Below are 16,505 nucleotides of genomic sequence, written 5' to 3'. Positions count from 1 at the left end.
TGATAATGGGCAACGTTTAATACGAAGAAATAATTAAATCAATATTAACTAAACTGATTTTTCACAAATGACGTTGAAAACAATTAAAGCATAATTGCAGTTTCCATTTTATATAAAATTTTCACAGGTATGTAGCATTACACACGCAAACATGCAGACAACAGGCATTAAAATTCTCAATAACACACCAACAAACAACATCTCAGCCAACACACATACAGCTGGAAGCACACACAAACACAAACACACACAGACAGAGCCCACAAAAACTCTCATACACACATACACACACACTCAACACACAGATAACTAAAGCAAAACGCATTCCCCTACTGCAAATTTGCACATTAATTTATTTCAAGTTTGTATCTGATTATACGCTCCTGTGACTGTTGAACAACTATTTTTATCAAATCTCTACTGATGTTTATTGCATAATTTTGTTAAAAAAATTTTAAGCTGAAATATTTTTTTGACTCATGAAAATATTTTTTTAATTTTTTGCCTATTTATCTACTTTTGCCTTTGTAATGTAATGTATGTAACGCTGTATGATCGATGGTATGGAAGATGCTGCAACAAATCCTAGCTGCAAACCTCTTTCAAATAAAGTCGTTGCTGTCTTAGTTATTGGGATGTTTCTAAAATGAAAAAAAACATCCCCACAAACTGTAAAATCAGAAAATCAACAAAATTAAAACTGTTAGGGTGTTACATTTTTCTTGTTCTCATTTAAGGCTCTGAGTCCTGGACAATTTCTAAAGAAATGGAACCAAAAATTGATGCGGCTGAGATTTGGTTTTTGAGAAGAATTAAACCTCTCATACCTCCAATGTATTAAAACAGTCCGGTTATGAAAAAAGGAAATTACTACAAATTATCCGACGTGGGAAGTTAAAGTTTTTCGGTCACATAATGCAAGGGATGGGTTGGAAAATCTAACTATTAGTGGAAGATTGCAGGGAGAAGAGATCGTGGTCAACAATGAATTATATTCGTAAAATTCTTGTGTCACTTGTTGAATATTACCACATTTCTACTGCTACAAAGTGTAAAGATCGGGTTTTGTGGAGGTCGATGGTCGCCAATGTCCTGAAAGGATGAGGCACGAGAAAGAAAGAAGGAGATGTTGTTTGAGATATTTCGTTGTTTTAGATTTATGTGTTGTCGTCTTAAATGTTGTACTGTTGTTTTAGGACTGCAGTTTAATAGAGCATTTTAAATTTCATGTTTTTTCTTAACTGTATCTTGAATAATGCTAGACAGTGTTGACCGATTTAATTGGTCCAGGATTTCATGTCAGTTCGGTTAAAGATACCGACGCTTAATCGGAACACCTTGACAAGCTCCAGGTTTGGTCCGCTTAACTGGATTACAATATTAAAGAGAAGAATGAATGAGTGAGCGAGTGAGTAAATAAAAGAATTATTGAATGATGAAATGAACAAGGATGAATCAACACTTGGAGGTATAGATTGATGAAGAAGTAAATCAATATGTAAAATAGTTAATTAATAGACACAACGACATATATTATAAACAGGTTAACTAGGAAGGCAATTCATACTAACAAGTAAATGCATTAATATTATAAGCGAATTCATTTCTACTTCCTTCATAATTATTATAATAAGTAATAATGATGATAATAAGTAATGATAATAATAATAATAATGAGTAATAATAATGATAATATAAATAATAATAATAGTAATAGGCTCAACAGATTTTGTGACCACAAAATAAATCAACGAACCTTTAAAGGATATCCGACAGGAAGGCCAACAATAAAAATAATAATAACAATGGCAATAATATTAATATTAATAACAATAATAAGAATAATAATAGTACGAAACAAAAACAACAACAATAATAATAATAAGAATCATAATTATAATTTATAATAAAATTAGCGGGAACATAAGAAAATAAAAATGCCGAATGAACCAAATCAAAATAGCGTCGGCTGAGCGGAAGCATCGTGTACCAGCTGTTTACTTAAAAAATGTAATAAAAATTATTATTATCTGAACTGATTGTCTATGTCACGTAATGAAATAATAGTAGCAGAAAAAGACAATGTAAATATAACTGATACGTAATAAAATATGTAGAAACAAAAAATAAAAAAAATAAATATATGTATAATTATAGGATGAATAATAATATTCAACTGAGAACAGAAGAATCAGATTAACTAATACATACATTATATTTTTGCTACTACTACTACTGCTGCTGCTGTTACTACTACTACTAATACTATTACTACTACTACTACTACTATTACTATTACTACTACTATTACTGCTGCTTCTACTACTACTACGACTACTACTATTATTACTACTACTACCATTACTATTACTACTACTACTACTACTATTACTGCTGCTACAACTACTACTACTACTACTACTACTACTACTACTACTACTATTACTGCTGCTACTACTACCACTACTATTATTACTACTACTATTACTGCTGCTGCTACTAATACTAGCGTATGTTATTTATCATGTATTCATCAGTGTTAGTCGGACATCTATTGGAATTTTAAAAATTCAATATTTAGAAGAATGGGACTTAATTATTTTTAACAACTGGTTATATAATGGAAAACGTGGCATAAACAACAAATTAATCCCACAAACTGAAATGTCAGCACTAATTAGCACTGCCGCACATTTGAACAATAACACACCTCTAGCCAACCAAGACAAGAAGATCCAACAACAATAACATCCAAACAAACAAACAGCACACAGATAATCACATTAATAACAATAAAAACAATAAAACATAACTTGCTTGCAGATAACGACAGATTGAATGCATATTACATCGGTTTTATTTTTCTCCATTCGAATTATTGGCGCAATAAAAGGAATGTTACCTCAAAAGGATATTACGCGCTCAAGAAATGTTCTGAACCAACTTAAGACAATCTAGAACATTCTAGATTGTTCTAGAATATTCTAGAACTCTTGAAAACTTTCTAAAACCTTCTAACCCCAGAACATATAAGGCGTAGGCAACATTGGTTTAAATAACCCTGAGCATTAAAATAAGCAATGAAGAGGTCGTCGTGATGTGTTTGATGCAAGGCTCTGCGTTGAATGGGGTTAGAATTTGATTTTTATGCCCGCAATCACCCGGAGAACATAATATGTGACGTATTGTTGTGTTGTGTTGGCGTTCCTCCACTCAATCATCGTGAATGAATAAATGAATAAATGAATGAATGAGTGAGTGAGTGAGTGAATGAATGAATGAATGTATGAATGAATGAATGAATGAATGAATGAATGAATGAATGAATGAATGAATGAATGAATGAATGAATGAATGAATGAATGAATGAATGAATGAATGAATGAATGAATGAATGAATGAATGAATGAATGAATGAATGAATGAATGATTTATTGTTACTAATTTATATTTGTTGTAATTTTTGTTATGGTAACTGTTAGTTTTGGCGTTGCTGTTATTAACATTATCATTGTTGTACCAATCTCTGGCTTTCTCATCATCCAATCAGTCATTTGAGTTTTTTTCTCATCGCCATCAAAATGAGAACACACTTAACATGGTATTCATCAAATTACATCAATAAGATCATTTCCTCTTTGCATTATTATCGTTACGACATCGCATTAATATGCATTAAGGCTATCATTATTATTTTTTCCCTATTACCAATTTTATTGCCATCATCATCATCATTTTCATCATCATCACCATCACCATCATCATCACCATCACCACCACCACCACCACCATCATCATCATCATCATCATCATCATCCTTCCCACTCCATATATTTCAATCCTCATCACATCATCATCATATTCATCATCCTTCCCACTCTATATATATTTCAATCCTCATCACATCATCAGCCTCCTCTTCATTAAAGTCGTGGTGAACATAAGCGCGGGAACTGATATTTAAATTTCATGAGCGTATATTGAATAACATAAAGCTTTGCATACTATAGTCATAAATTGAAGAATAACACATCCTCATATATCACATATACATTTGTAATATATATATATATATCACATATACATTTGTAATATATATATATATATATATATATATATATATATATATATTACAAATGTATATGTGCTATGTGAGGATGTGTTATTCTTCAATTATATATATATATATATATATATATATATATATATATATATATATATTCGTATATTCATTACAATATTCAATTCATTCATTACTCATATGATTCTTTATAAATTTTCAAAAAACCCATTCTGTCAGTACTTGCCATTATAAACGAACAAACTTTTTGTACTCTCTTGTAAAAATTTTTAAATTATCGATGAGTATGTAAATTCAGTTTACATTTGTTGAAAGAGCTACATTGAAGTCTTCTACATTTTCATAAATTTTGACTTGAAAATATTATTTACATGCTGAAAAATAAACACTACGTTATTATGATACTGGAAAAACGTTCACCAAACAGTCGACGATATGAAACAATCTAACAGCTTGATTAATTATTTTTCAAGACAGACCTGGACCCATTTATAAACCTGAAATAAATTTTCAACTTAAAAACTACCAGCATCACTAAAAATGGATGATGTATCGCTATCGCAAACTGCTATCATCAATTTTATTTACACGTCTTTATTGAGGATATTTTTCGCAGACTTTTTCGTTCACTTTTATGAACTTTTTTTTAATTTTCAAGACAAAAACTTTTTAACTTCATTGCTTCTTCAACAGATTCTTCAACATATGTTTTAACATTTTTAAGCTTACTTTGTAAATTTTTTTGGAGAGATAAATTCTATGTGACGGTCGGTAGAACGTATTCTCTTTTAATGAAACATATTCAACATCTTGTGGCAAGGTAATTTTTTAATTCATTTAAAAATGTTTTCCTCCTAATTAAAACACGTGACGTTAAGAATAATGCTTATTATTGGAGCATATAGACACATTGAAAACGATGTATGTATTATTGTTATTCATCAGTCAGAGCAAGAAAAATTATGTCAAAAATTGCACTGATGATGTGATGTATGTTTTTTTCAACAAAATCATAAAACACACCTGCTTTGTATTTATTTATTCATTTATTACAATTCTTTTTTAAATATTTTTTAGTGGCCTCAACACAAACACACAGGGCATTTGAATTAATGCTCGTGGAACAACGCATCACAAACATTGCATGTGAAAGGCGGAGTTTGGTCACAGTGGACCGGGCGTTTTAACTTTACACCATCGCGCCGTCCGTTTTCATATAATTATGGACCACAAATTCCAATGATATATTCAAGAATTTAATTAAACACTTAACAACTGATTTTTTCACTTTTAAAATTTTTTACCCCAAATTTAATGCTTCTTTTTTATTGTTTTATTTTTAAAAAATTTTTAAATAGATTTTTGTAGATTACTTCAAAAATGATGTTTATGAATGAATATTCAAATAATTTACTTGTTTTCATGTTTAGGTTTATTAATATTTTCACAGAATCATTTTCTATGGAGCTACAAAAGGGTAAATAAGACTACCAAATAATTTTTACTTGTGTCTACAATCAACATATACACCTGTATACAAAATGTTTACAATCCGACGAAAAATATATAGCAACCTATAATCAAAAATATATCGTCGTCATCGTAATCGATCTTAAAGTTTAAACTCATATATTACAATTGTTGTACGACAGCATAAATCGAAATCCAAATTTATGTATGATTGTATTAGCTTACAGAAAAAAAACATAAAAAAGATAAAATAAAGAAGTGTGAGAGAAGGAAAAGAACAAAGAGAGAGAGAGAGAGAGAGAGAGAGAGAGAGAGAGAGATAAAGAGAACAGATAAAAGAGAAGAAAGAAATGGGTGTCACTGTATTTTTATTTGACCACATAAGTTGAGAGTCTAGCTTGTTAACCTGTGTCCATGTACATGTATATCTTGAAAAATGTGCACGGCAGTCCGGTTATAAGGCATGCACATGATTCTCATTAATATTTTAAAACATGGGTCGGCGGATGATGTTTCAAACTTTTCGTTTCTCTTTTTTCATTCACTTCTCACTTCCAAATTATTAAATTTTTTTATATTTTATTCAACATACAATAACTTTTTTTGGGAAGTATTTTTAGAATCTTAAATTGTTTTTATTTTTTTCATAGTTTTTTTTTTATAAATGAGCGCCTAAGTGTGACGAATCCAGAATTTGGCGATGGAGGTTAATTTCAAAATTCTTACTAAATTCTCATTTCAGCGAGAGGATGAATTTCAAAATTTATGATAATGTCTTTTTTTATTTTCTCACCCTGTTTATATTTTACGCAACATCTTTAATATTTTTATTGGTTTCGCGGTCTGTGAGAGGGAATTTATCCACATTTAAATTACTATTTAAACATTTTCTAACAACAAACCACTTATTATTCATTAAATAAATTCAATTATTGGTAAGCTAAATTGATTGAAATAAATTTTGTTTTTTTTTATTATTTGAAAAAACAAATCAGAATCTGACAAACACAGAAACTCTTCTAGCATACAACGGTTATAACAAAAAGGCTAGTAAATAACTTCAAACTGAAGCACAGTTTCACAATGAAACAATATAATGTTTTCCAAAAATTATTTTACGGTAAAATTGTTCTTGGACGCATAGTTTTTCATAAGTTATGATGCAGTCGTTAATTTTTTTTGTGTCTTAATGAATATTTTATGAACAAATCCATGTGCACATCAATTGCATTGCAGCATTTGAAGAAATGATAATAATGCAGCAGACTAGGCGTATATGTTAATTTGTAGACACTTGCTTGCAGGACAGTCATAAAAATGATTAAATATTGATGTCATTATTAGCATATATATTTATTATTATTTAACATTAGCATAGATATTTATTATTATTTAACATTAACATATATATTTCATATAATTTAACATTAGCAAATATATTTATCATCATTCACAACTCGAAATAATCAAAAAATGGTACAAAACAACTTCATATTTAGCGCATAGTAAATAATTATTGTGAATGGTACTGTACTTTTATCAATAAGGTTGTACTATGTTTGGTACAGCATTGAATAAATAACATCACCGTCTAGCTAAGCTATGGAACGCTGTAACATATGTTCAGTTCACGGTGTTTACATTATTTACAGCATCAACTAATTTGCATCAGCATAAATGGAGAAATGAGAAAAGTCTAACTAACTAGTTCATTTGGTGGATATTAACACGGAAAAATTTCTCATTAATAACATCGGTAATTTAAATGTCATTCTATTGTTATCAAAGACGAAATGTAAACATCTAAGTTAGGATCGTATTTTTTTTAATTTTATATATTCATATTTCGAGACAAAATAAAATTTATTTTTACACAGAGATTTAAAAAAAGAGCTTAAAAGTAAACTGCCTGACAATTCGTAACATCTGTAACTCTAGAGTAAAACCACCGGATGATTTACTGAAAATGTACTGACATGCGCTGTCGTTCCATATAAACAATCGCATTGGTTTGCGCAATAATTTGGAAGAGCAATACACACTGCAGAGGGAAAATTTAATTAAATGAAACTCTGTTTAACGTTTTCACTTAACATGTATACATTGGAAATAACTCGCACATTTTTGTTGCGGCGTTCCATATCCATTGTTATTTTTTTTATCGTTACACGCAAATTGATGGAATTAGAATAAAAATCTGAAGTTTTAACAAAAATTTATGAACAGTTTGAAAATGTTCTGTGGGCCAAAGTGCAGTTTCGCTTTCGCTTCAACTTCGTTTCAAGTTTGTTTGAAGAGTTTTCTTTCGTTCTCAAAGTAGGTCAGCACTGTGGATGTACGTTAAATGATGACTGCCTATTGAATTGAAACATTTGGTCTTAACGATTTTTAAATTATGTAGAATTGAAATTTAGGATTAGGGTTTTGCGTGTTTGTATACGTGTTGTATGGTAAAAAAAGTAATAAAAAAATGTCAAAATAGCGAAATCATAGCAAGGAAGCATTAACAATAAACTGCGAGTCAAAATGTTTGTGAACGTACGCTGTGTTTGCAGTCGATACCTCTGGGAAATACTGTAGTGAGTATAATAAGAAAATGAGTCACGAGAAAGATTTCAAAGTTCGTACTTCTATACGTTTTTCTATTACTCTTGTTTTTTGTTTTCGTTTGAAATTTTTTCGTTATTTTGTGGGTATTTGCCACTATTTCAGCGTTTGTTGTCTTCATTTTTATCATACAGATATTGATTCTTTCCTTTGTGTACACATGCATTCATGAACAAACCGCAGTTACTGGTACAAAAAGTTTGTTTTTGGACGTGCTATTTAAAACTGAAGCCAATTTTATATTTATGACTTTCTGAAAGTACAGTTCGACACTCGTAACTCTAAAGCTTACGTTCATTAAAAGATTTTCTGCGAAGTTTAACTAATTGTCCAGTCCACCTCGAATTTCTGGCATATATTCCACATGTATCAGGCCTGTGTTATTTTGTCTGAGTTATTTAATTAAGTGGTTTCTTTAATTTTAAATTAGTTTCGATTCAAGTTCATACACTCTTTCTTTAAAAAAATTAATAATAAAAATTCACATGCCAACTAAATTTTGGAATAGCGAGAAACTTTAACATTAATATGTGTTTTATATTCACAAAAGCATCTTTCAGAATAAAATAAACTTTATGCGGGAACTTTTAAGAGCTTGCTTGGATTTATGTTCTGAATATAAATTGATACATAACTTTTATATTCATTCAATTAAAAAAAAATCTTTCTACACTCATTTTGAGACTCCATACATATTTGCTGCAGGTTCAAACCACTGCCATTCTGTTGCAAACTTTTCAACGGAAAACAGATTTTGTAATAGTTATTTAACGGAAAACTTATAGAATTTTCAATTTTCAAAGATTTCAATATCAAATATATTTTTTTTTTACAATGAACACTCAACGCATGAACTTGAGACCTTGAAATAAATACAAAAATTTAATTATGTCAGAAACATTTACTAAATAATTTACATTATAACATTGAAACGTTATTTAATTATTATTTTTAAATAGCAGACAATAATTGTATGCTGGTATCTAGAAAACATCGAAAGCAATAAAAAACCACATGGTTAATAATGCTTTAACAGCCATTCTTTTAATTAAGAAACAATTCTTAATAAATTCATTCAAGAAGGGTTTAAAAAGTTGATAGACTGCTTTGGATCATTTACAAAAGATGCATCGCCACAAAGTAGATAATGTACGCTTTTTAATCAAAACATTTTTTCAATTTTAACTGCTCCAATACTGTTGATCAGGATCTTCGAATTTATGAACCCGGCTATGAATGTATGTACATAAATGTTCGCTTTCTAAAAAGAACTCGATGCTTCTCTTTTTAATAACATTTGATGGGTAAATGAAATTATGCAATTTTTAACGAGACCTAAAACCACAAATTTGTAAACTTTATAGGTAATGGAACATTCGAATTAAAATCGTACGCCTTAACTTATTATTTTAACATTTACAAATTTCTCCTGTAAACAAAGTGACTTTTTTTTAAATGTACATGAATAACTTTTCACGGACCAGCTTTAAATTTGTGAGAAGATATTTCATCATTGGACGTTTGACCCAACTTCGATTGCGATCAAGTCTGCAGTTGTTTATCGATCACAATATACATCAATGCAGTTCCTGTAAACAAATAACTCTGAACTCTGCACCCGAGGTCATTATTTAAAGTAGGGCGAGCGAGGGTTCTGTCTCGGGGCAAGAAAGATAAGGTCCTTCTTTAACCTTCAACTAACATCATAAAATTAAGCCCAAATTGACGGCTGTGGTTACCGTGTGGTCAAAAATAAATAGATGTTTCTAACTATTTTGTGGAAGCTTCTAATCATTTCAAATTCAACGTTGTTTTTTTGGCGGCTTTTTCACTAGCGCAGTTACAATTTCTTTAGCAGAGGTTTCCTGTGTAGCCTTAACACAAAAGAAAGCAACAATCCAGTAATAACAGATATTAAAGAGATAATTTTCATTAAAAGCAACTCTTCTTATCAGCAAATTTTCGGAGGTAGCAAGCAACTGCACACAACCAGTGAATATCAAGATGGGTGAATCTGCAAATCTCAAACATTGGACGTGGTAGATCTCTATGTGTTCGAATCCAGTCACTGCAACAGCATGACCGGACGTTTTAACCATTATACCACTCACATGAAACTATAAAACTTACCCACATTATAAATTTTAATAAAAACACACAACACAAGGCATAGGTTACACAATAAGTATAAACAATATATAAATGATGGTAGAAAATGCAATGTAAAAAAACTTAAAAGGATTTTTATCTAATGAAACTCTTGTAAAATTTGCAAGTTAAATAGCAGATGCTACATAGAAGGCAGATATGCTTGCAAGAGAAATGAAAAAAAAAAATCTTAAAGCTAATGCATTAAAAAAATTCAAAAATAAAATTACTCGTTTATATTCATTCTTTTAATCTCCTATGTAAAAATTCAAAAATAAATATAAATTGTTTGAAAAATTTAATTATCAGCACGCATAAAACAATGTTTGAATAGGATTGGCTCTGATACAGAAACACATTAAATGCACACGCATATAAACACACGTACACACACAAACGCAGACGCACTCACACAAACACAAACACACACAAACACACGTTTATATATTTATTTATACACAACGCACACACACACACACACATCGTTTTTGTTATGCTTAGCTTGTTTAGAGCTCATGTGCACAAATGTTTTATTTGTTTGTTGCTGCTTTGTTGTTGCGGCTTTGTTGTTGCTGCTGATTTATGTTAAGCAATGTTGTAATGTTATATTTAGTAGATACAATATCAATTTTTGGCGATTCAACGACAAAAACGTCCGCAAACATACAACAACAACATCCAAATTGAATTATTTTATGTTGTTAAAACTTTGAGACCAGTACAGCGCTACAAAATTGAGATCAACGTCGACAGCGGCGTAAAAAAACAACAGCACGCACAAACTCGACTACCTACACTGGAAGGAAAGATGTTTTGCTTAGATGTCTCTTTGAAAAGAGCTCTATCATATCTCTTAAAAACATACAATCTTCAAAATGCATACAATCTTAAGAACATACTATCTTTTAAACACGTACAATCTTCAAAGAACTACTTGAAACGAGCGATCATTATTTATCTCGTCCAACAAAACAGAATGACATGGAAATGAAATGAAACTAGGAAATGAAAAAATCAAACAGATTGGCAAACTAAACCGCGAGAACCTGATTGAAGGAATAATGAAGGTAATCGAGCAACGACCATCGCAAACAAAATGTACTTCGTGCAATTTCAAGTGTTATGGGATCAGCCATTATTGACGCTGCCTTGTCTAACCTATGCTTCTATGTTTTGCTGCTGTTTTGCTCCTATACATCTAGATGTGTTGTGCTAGATGGATCGCCTTAGATGTGCTGATGTGTTTGGCATGTTGATGTGTTATATACTGTGTTCAGTGTTTGCTGTTAGGTGTGTTGTTGTTGATGTAGTTGATGGTTTGATGTGCTGGGATTTGTTGGATGATGAAGTCATTAAAAAAAACACCCATCCATGTTTCACGGACCAATTACTATTTCAACTCTCTCAGCTCGACAATTTCAAAAAAAAAAAACAAAAAACAATTTTTTTTTGAGATTAAAACATTAAATAATATTTTTTTTAAAGTGATGACGATTCTTATATTCATGAACAATAAATATAATGGTACAACTATTTAAAGCCCTATCATCATCAACATCACCGCCAACATCATCATCATTATTATCTTCTTCGTCTTCATCATCATCATTATTATCTTCTTCATCATTATCATCATCATTATCTTCTTCTTTTTCTTCACCACCACCATCATCATTGTTATTATTATTAACACAGTTACTACTGAAACATTTCCAACAGCACCCAAAATATTATTTAAATGCAAGTAAATAAAACCAAAACGCTAACAACCCTATGAACTACTTACTTACTCTTCATACCACTAACACATTAAACTCGTTATATACAAATCTTATTGCTAATTAAAACAAAATAAAATAAAATAATAGTAATAATAACAATAATAATAATAATAATAATATTAAAATAATAATAATGTTTGGGAAAAAGTTTTTGGTTTAAAAATATAATTTCGTATTCCCGTCGTCTAGCGAACTAAACTGACTGCCCGACCACATAACCTGCATTGTTATTCAAATGTGATAACGATGGGGCCAAACGATAAAAATTTGATTGGCGGGCTCTAAAATTTTATTTCCTCCAGGCCAATATGCTTGTCATTTCTTCGTCGCGAGTGTCCGTCTGTCTGTGAGTTTGTATGTTTATGTGTCTGTTTGTGTTTAATGTTTTAAGTAATAATTTGGTTGTATAAGACTGCCCTTGTAGGTGTGGTTGTCTCATGCGTGGTTCTTTGCCAGTCTGTGTTTATCTGGGTTCGGTCACAGCTCTTTTGTGTTTTCATGTTTTCATATACGTACACATATAGATGACTATATAGGTATATTTACTTCATTATTTATTTATTAACACATGTTTTTGTTTATTATGAACATTTTAAAATCAAAAACGCTTAGTATTAATATAAAAAGAATAATTAATATTTTTGTAATAAAAAATTATTTTAAAAATATTCATAAAGAAAATTGTGTACATGAAAATCAACGAAGTTGTTTTTTGTCAGAGCTATGAATCGTCGTTCAACTGCTTTTTCAAACAATTTTCAAAGTTAATATGAAATAATGAGCAAGCTACAGAGTGGGTGACAAATATATCAAAAACCTGTGTGGAGGTTACTTTTAGTTGCTATGAAATGTGATGAATCTAATGAAGGTTGATGTTCACACTGTGGCCAAGAATATTCTTTATAACAAATTGTCACAAAAATGTTGGTCAAATGGGATAAAACATACCTCAAAAATAATTTTGAAGAAGTAAAACATAATTATATAATAATTAGAACTAATACATTTCAGTGTTTTACTAATAAATTCCAGTTAATTTTTGTAACCCATAAAAAATAAATTTTACATGTTTCATAAAGAATTTCTTTAAACACATAGTAACAAATATGAACACTAATGACCAAACGACGTATATCATATATATCATAAATATCATTAAAATGCTCCATTCAAATGTGATGAATCGATCGTGGAACAGATTACGAAACACGGTTCACACTTCTTTTCAAACAAATTGCCGCCAAAAGCAGGCTTGTAAACGAACTAACGAACTAAATTTATTTATTTCGTCATTTATCATTCATAATACATATACACCACGCACACACACACACACACACACACACACACACCACACACACACATTACACACACACACATTTATCATTCATAATATACCACCACACACACACACACACACACACACACACACACACACACACACCGCACAAACACACACACACACACAAACACACACACCACACACACACGACTATTAAAGCACTGACTGAATGAAAGATAATTATTAAGTTAACCACGTCTCTAAGAGATGAATGACTCCGTCGGGATTTGCAACGTTTCAATGTCTCCGTCTCTTTCACGTGTTTTTTATTTTATGTTTTTACGAAACAATTTTAATTGCTAGAGAGAAAGGGAAAGAGAAAAGAGAGAGAAAGAGAGAGAGAGAGACAGACAGACAGAACAGAGAGAGAGAGAGAGAGAGAGAGAGAGAGAGAGAGAGAGGGAGGGAGTTTAGGTTTCTTCAGTTTTTAGCGAATTTACTTGTGCATTTGTGAGTCGATATATGTATTTTGTGTTGACAAACATAATACTAATAATTATTAATAATAATAACAATAATAATAATAAGGTCATTTCATATAGCGCCCTGGCGCCATGGCAAGCGGCTGAGGCCCGTTATTATTACAACACACAGTGTAAGTAAACCCAAATACACGCGAATCAACGCATCACACACTTATGTGATAAGCGGTGATTTCTTTAGATTCGAAACTCGACACTGCAGCATCAAACCATTACACCATCCCGCCGACCAACTTGTTCACAAACTTCAACATTTACAATTCACGTTCCATCATTCGTTCATTCGTTTGTCTGTTTGTTTGTTTGCCTGTTTGTCTGTTTGTTGGTTCATGTGTATGCACGAAGGTTGCACATTTTACGACGGTTGGAATGCGCCTTTGAATAAGTCTCGCTAACTGATACTTTTTGTTTACACTGCTTTTTTCATTTATTTATTTAGCTGCGTTGGTTTTTAATGTGAATTTTAAATTCAAAAAAAGTATTTTAAATCGTTTCGCATTTCTGTGTCAAGTTTGTAGAATGTTTCAAAAATTATTATCAGAGTGTTATCAGTTTTCATTGAACAGCTTAACAAATAGTTCTCAGTGCGGCCCTTCAAGTATCAAATAGTTCTCAACGTGGCCCTCACAGCCAAAAATTTGCCCACCCCTAATCTTATACAATTTAACGACCTTTTACATTGTGGGTGACAGAATTTAAAACAAGGGACTTGAAGTTAAATGTTTTTGTAAGCAATAAGACATTTTTTACGTGTTTAATGTTCATTCTGAGGAAACTAACAACATACATGCATTTGTGGTTTGAAAAGTTTAAGCAAAACCTTATAAATGAAATTTCGTCGTAGTTTTAATTGAATGACGTGCTTGTCACATCTTGAAATTTAATAAATTGTTTTTGTCGAAAAAGATTGAATTGTGATAAACTTTTCAAATGAATATAAAAACTTTATTAAAAAACAGCAGTTTCGTAAGTGTTGGGTTATGTTTACGTGATCAAAAAAAAAACTCCTCCTCCTAAGCAAACAATTCACAGAAATATGTGAATGTATTGATAGACAAGAAATAAATATTCAACATTCGGTATTTAAGCTTATAGTAAAACAAAACTAATATTCTCCAAGCTTTCAACCTGAGACAAGTTTTATGACATAAATTTATAAGAAAAGAGGTAACAATCGAAAAGTATCTGATGCTTTAGTGAAGAAAATGTAGGTAGGTAGGAACTAAGCAGGTTGGAGATTACGGAAACTGAATAAACAGTTGAAATATTTTCTAAAAAGAGAGAGAAAGTTAACAAAAGAAAGAAAGAGAGAGAGAAAAAAAAAGAAAGATAGAGAGAAAAGAAGAGTTAGAGGAAGCAAATATAAAAAAGGGAATAACTGGAAGACATGAAGACTTATTATGGTTTTTCATTGTTCGGGTGATAAATAAAAAGTTACATCACAGGTAGAAGATTATGGGGTGTTACGATTTCTTCATTGGTTTTTTTATTACCAGTCTCAAATTTTTATGTTTTATTGAGTTAAACTTTAATTTTTAAATTCAAAATACAACAAAAAGAAATTTTTTTTTGAGATGGTTTTGTCATTTAGGTCATAAATGTCTCCAGCAATTGTTTTTGGGTATGTCATGATAAAATATAATGCAAATGCCCAATTTAATTAATTAGTATCAATCTAGATATTTATTTTGTTCAGATTTGTTCAGTATTTGCTTTTATTTAATGAACAACTTTTTTCATAATTTTTCATGTATTTCATACAATTTCAATTAAAATTTTTTTTGAAAAATAAAAATGTTTGAAAGCATTTTAAAAACTGGATGTAATTAAAAAAAATCTGAAATTATTACAAAGGCTTTAAAAAAACATACACTGCGCTTATGGTTGTGCTATAAAGTTTGAAATACTTTCTAAATACTTGTAAACGTTATAAAAATGAAAAATGCTACTGCTCCAGCCTCTTGTAACTGTAGCCTAAACATTAGCATTTTTTGGCCAACAATATTGATAAAAAACTATTATCAATAATTTTAATTTTTTAATGAATTTTTAAAGAGCCGTACATTGTACCCAAAGCTGATGATTATCTCAATTACATCAACGTGGCATGAACGTGTCTGGAAGATACGTTGAAAATTTTCAAGTGCAATTTTGGATGAAATTTTTAAAACATAAAACTGTGGTGTGCTGGAAATGTAAATAAAATTTATTTAGCAACATTCGATGTATTTTTTCTATCTTATTCTACAAATCCAACTCTGCCAAAAGAAGAGGATGTAACAACATGCAAGGTATGAAACGATGAAAATAAAATTAAGAATTCAGAAAGTTACATTAGGCAGAAGTAAAATAAACTAAATTTTGAATATCAGTTTGATAACGATAAGGGACAATAGTAGATATATAATAATGAGTTTGTTTAGTTCAATTTTTTGAATATTTTTTTGTTTTAGGAGTGTCTCCAAATATTATGAGGATTAAACATTATAAGGTTTAATGAGGATGATTTTGAAATAAATAGCAAATGTACAGCAAAAAATAAATGATTTAAATAATAATTTAAAGAATCAATAAACTAACAAATAAATAAACAT

Source organism: Helobdella robusta, assembly GCF_000326865.2.
Source record: "Helobdella robusta unplaced genomic scaffold HELROscaffold_9, whole genome shotgun sequence".
Lineage (NCBI taxonomy): Eukaryota > Metazoa > Annelida > Clitellata > Rhynchobdellida > Glossiphoniidae > Helobdella > Helobdella robusta.
This window is presented reverse-complemented; position numbering follows the sequence as displayed.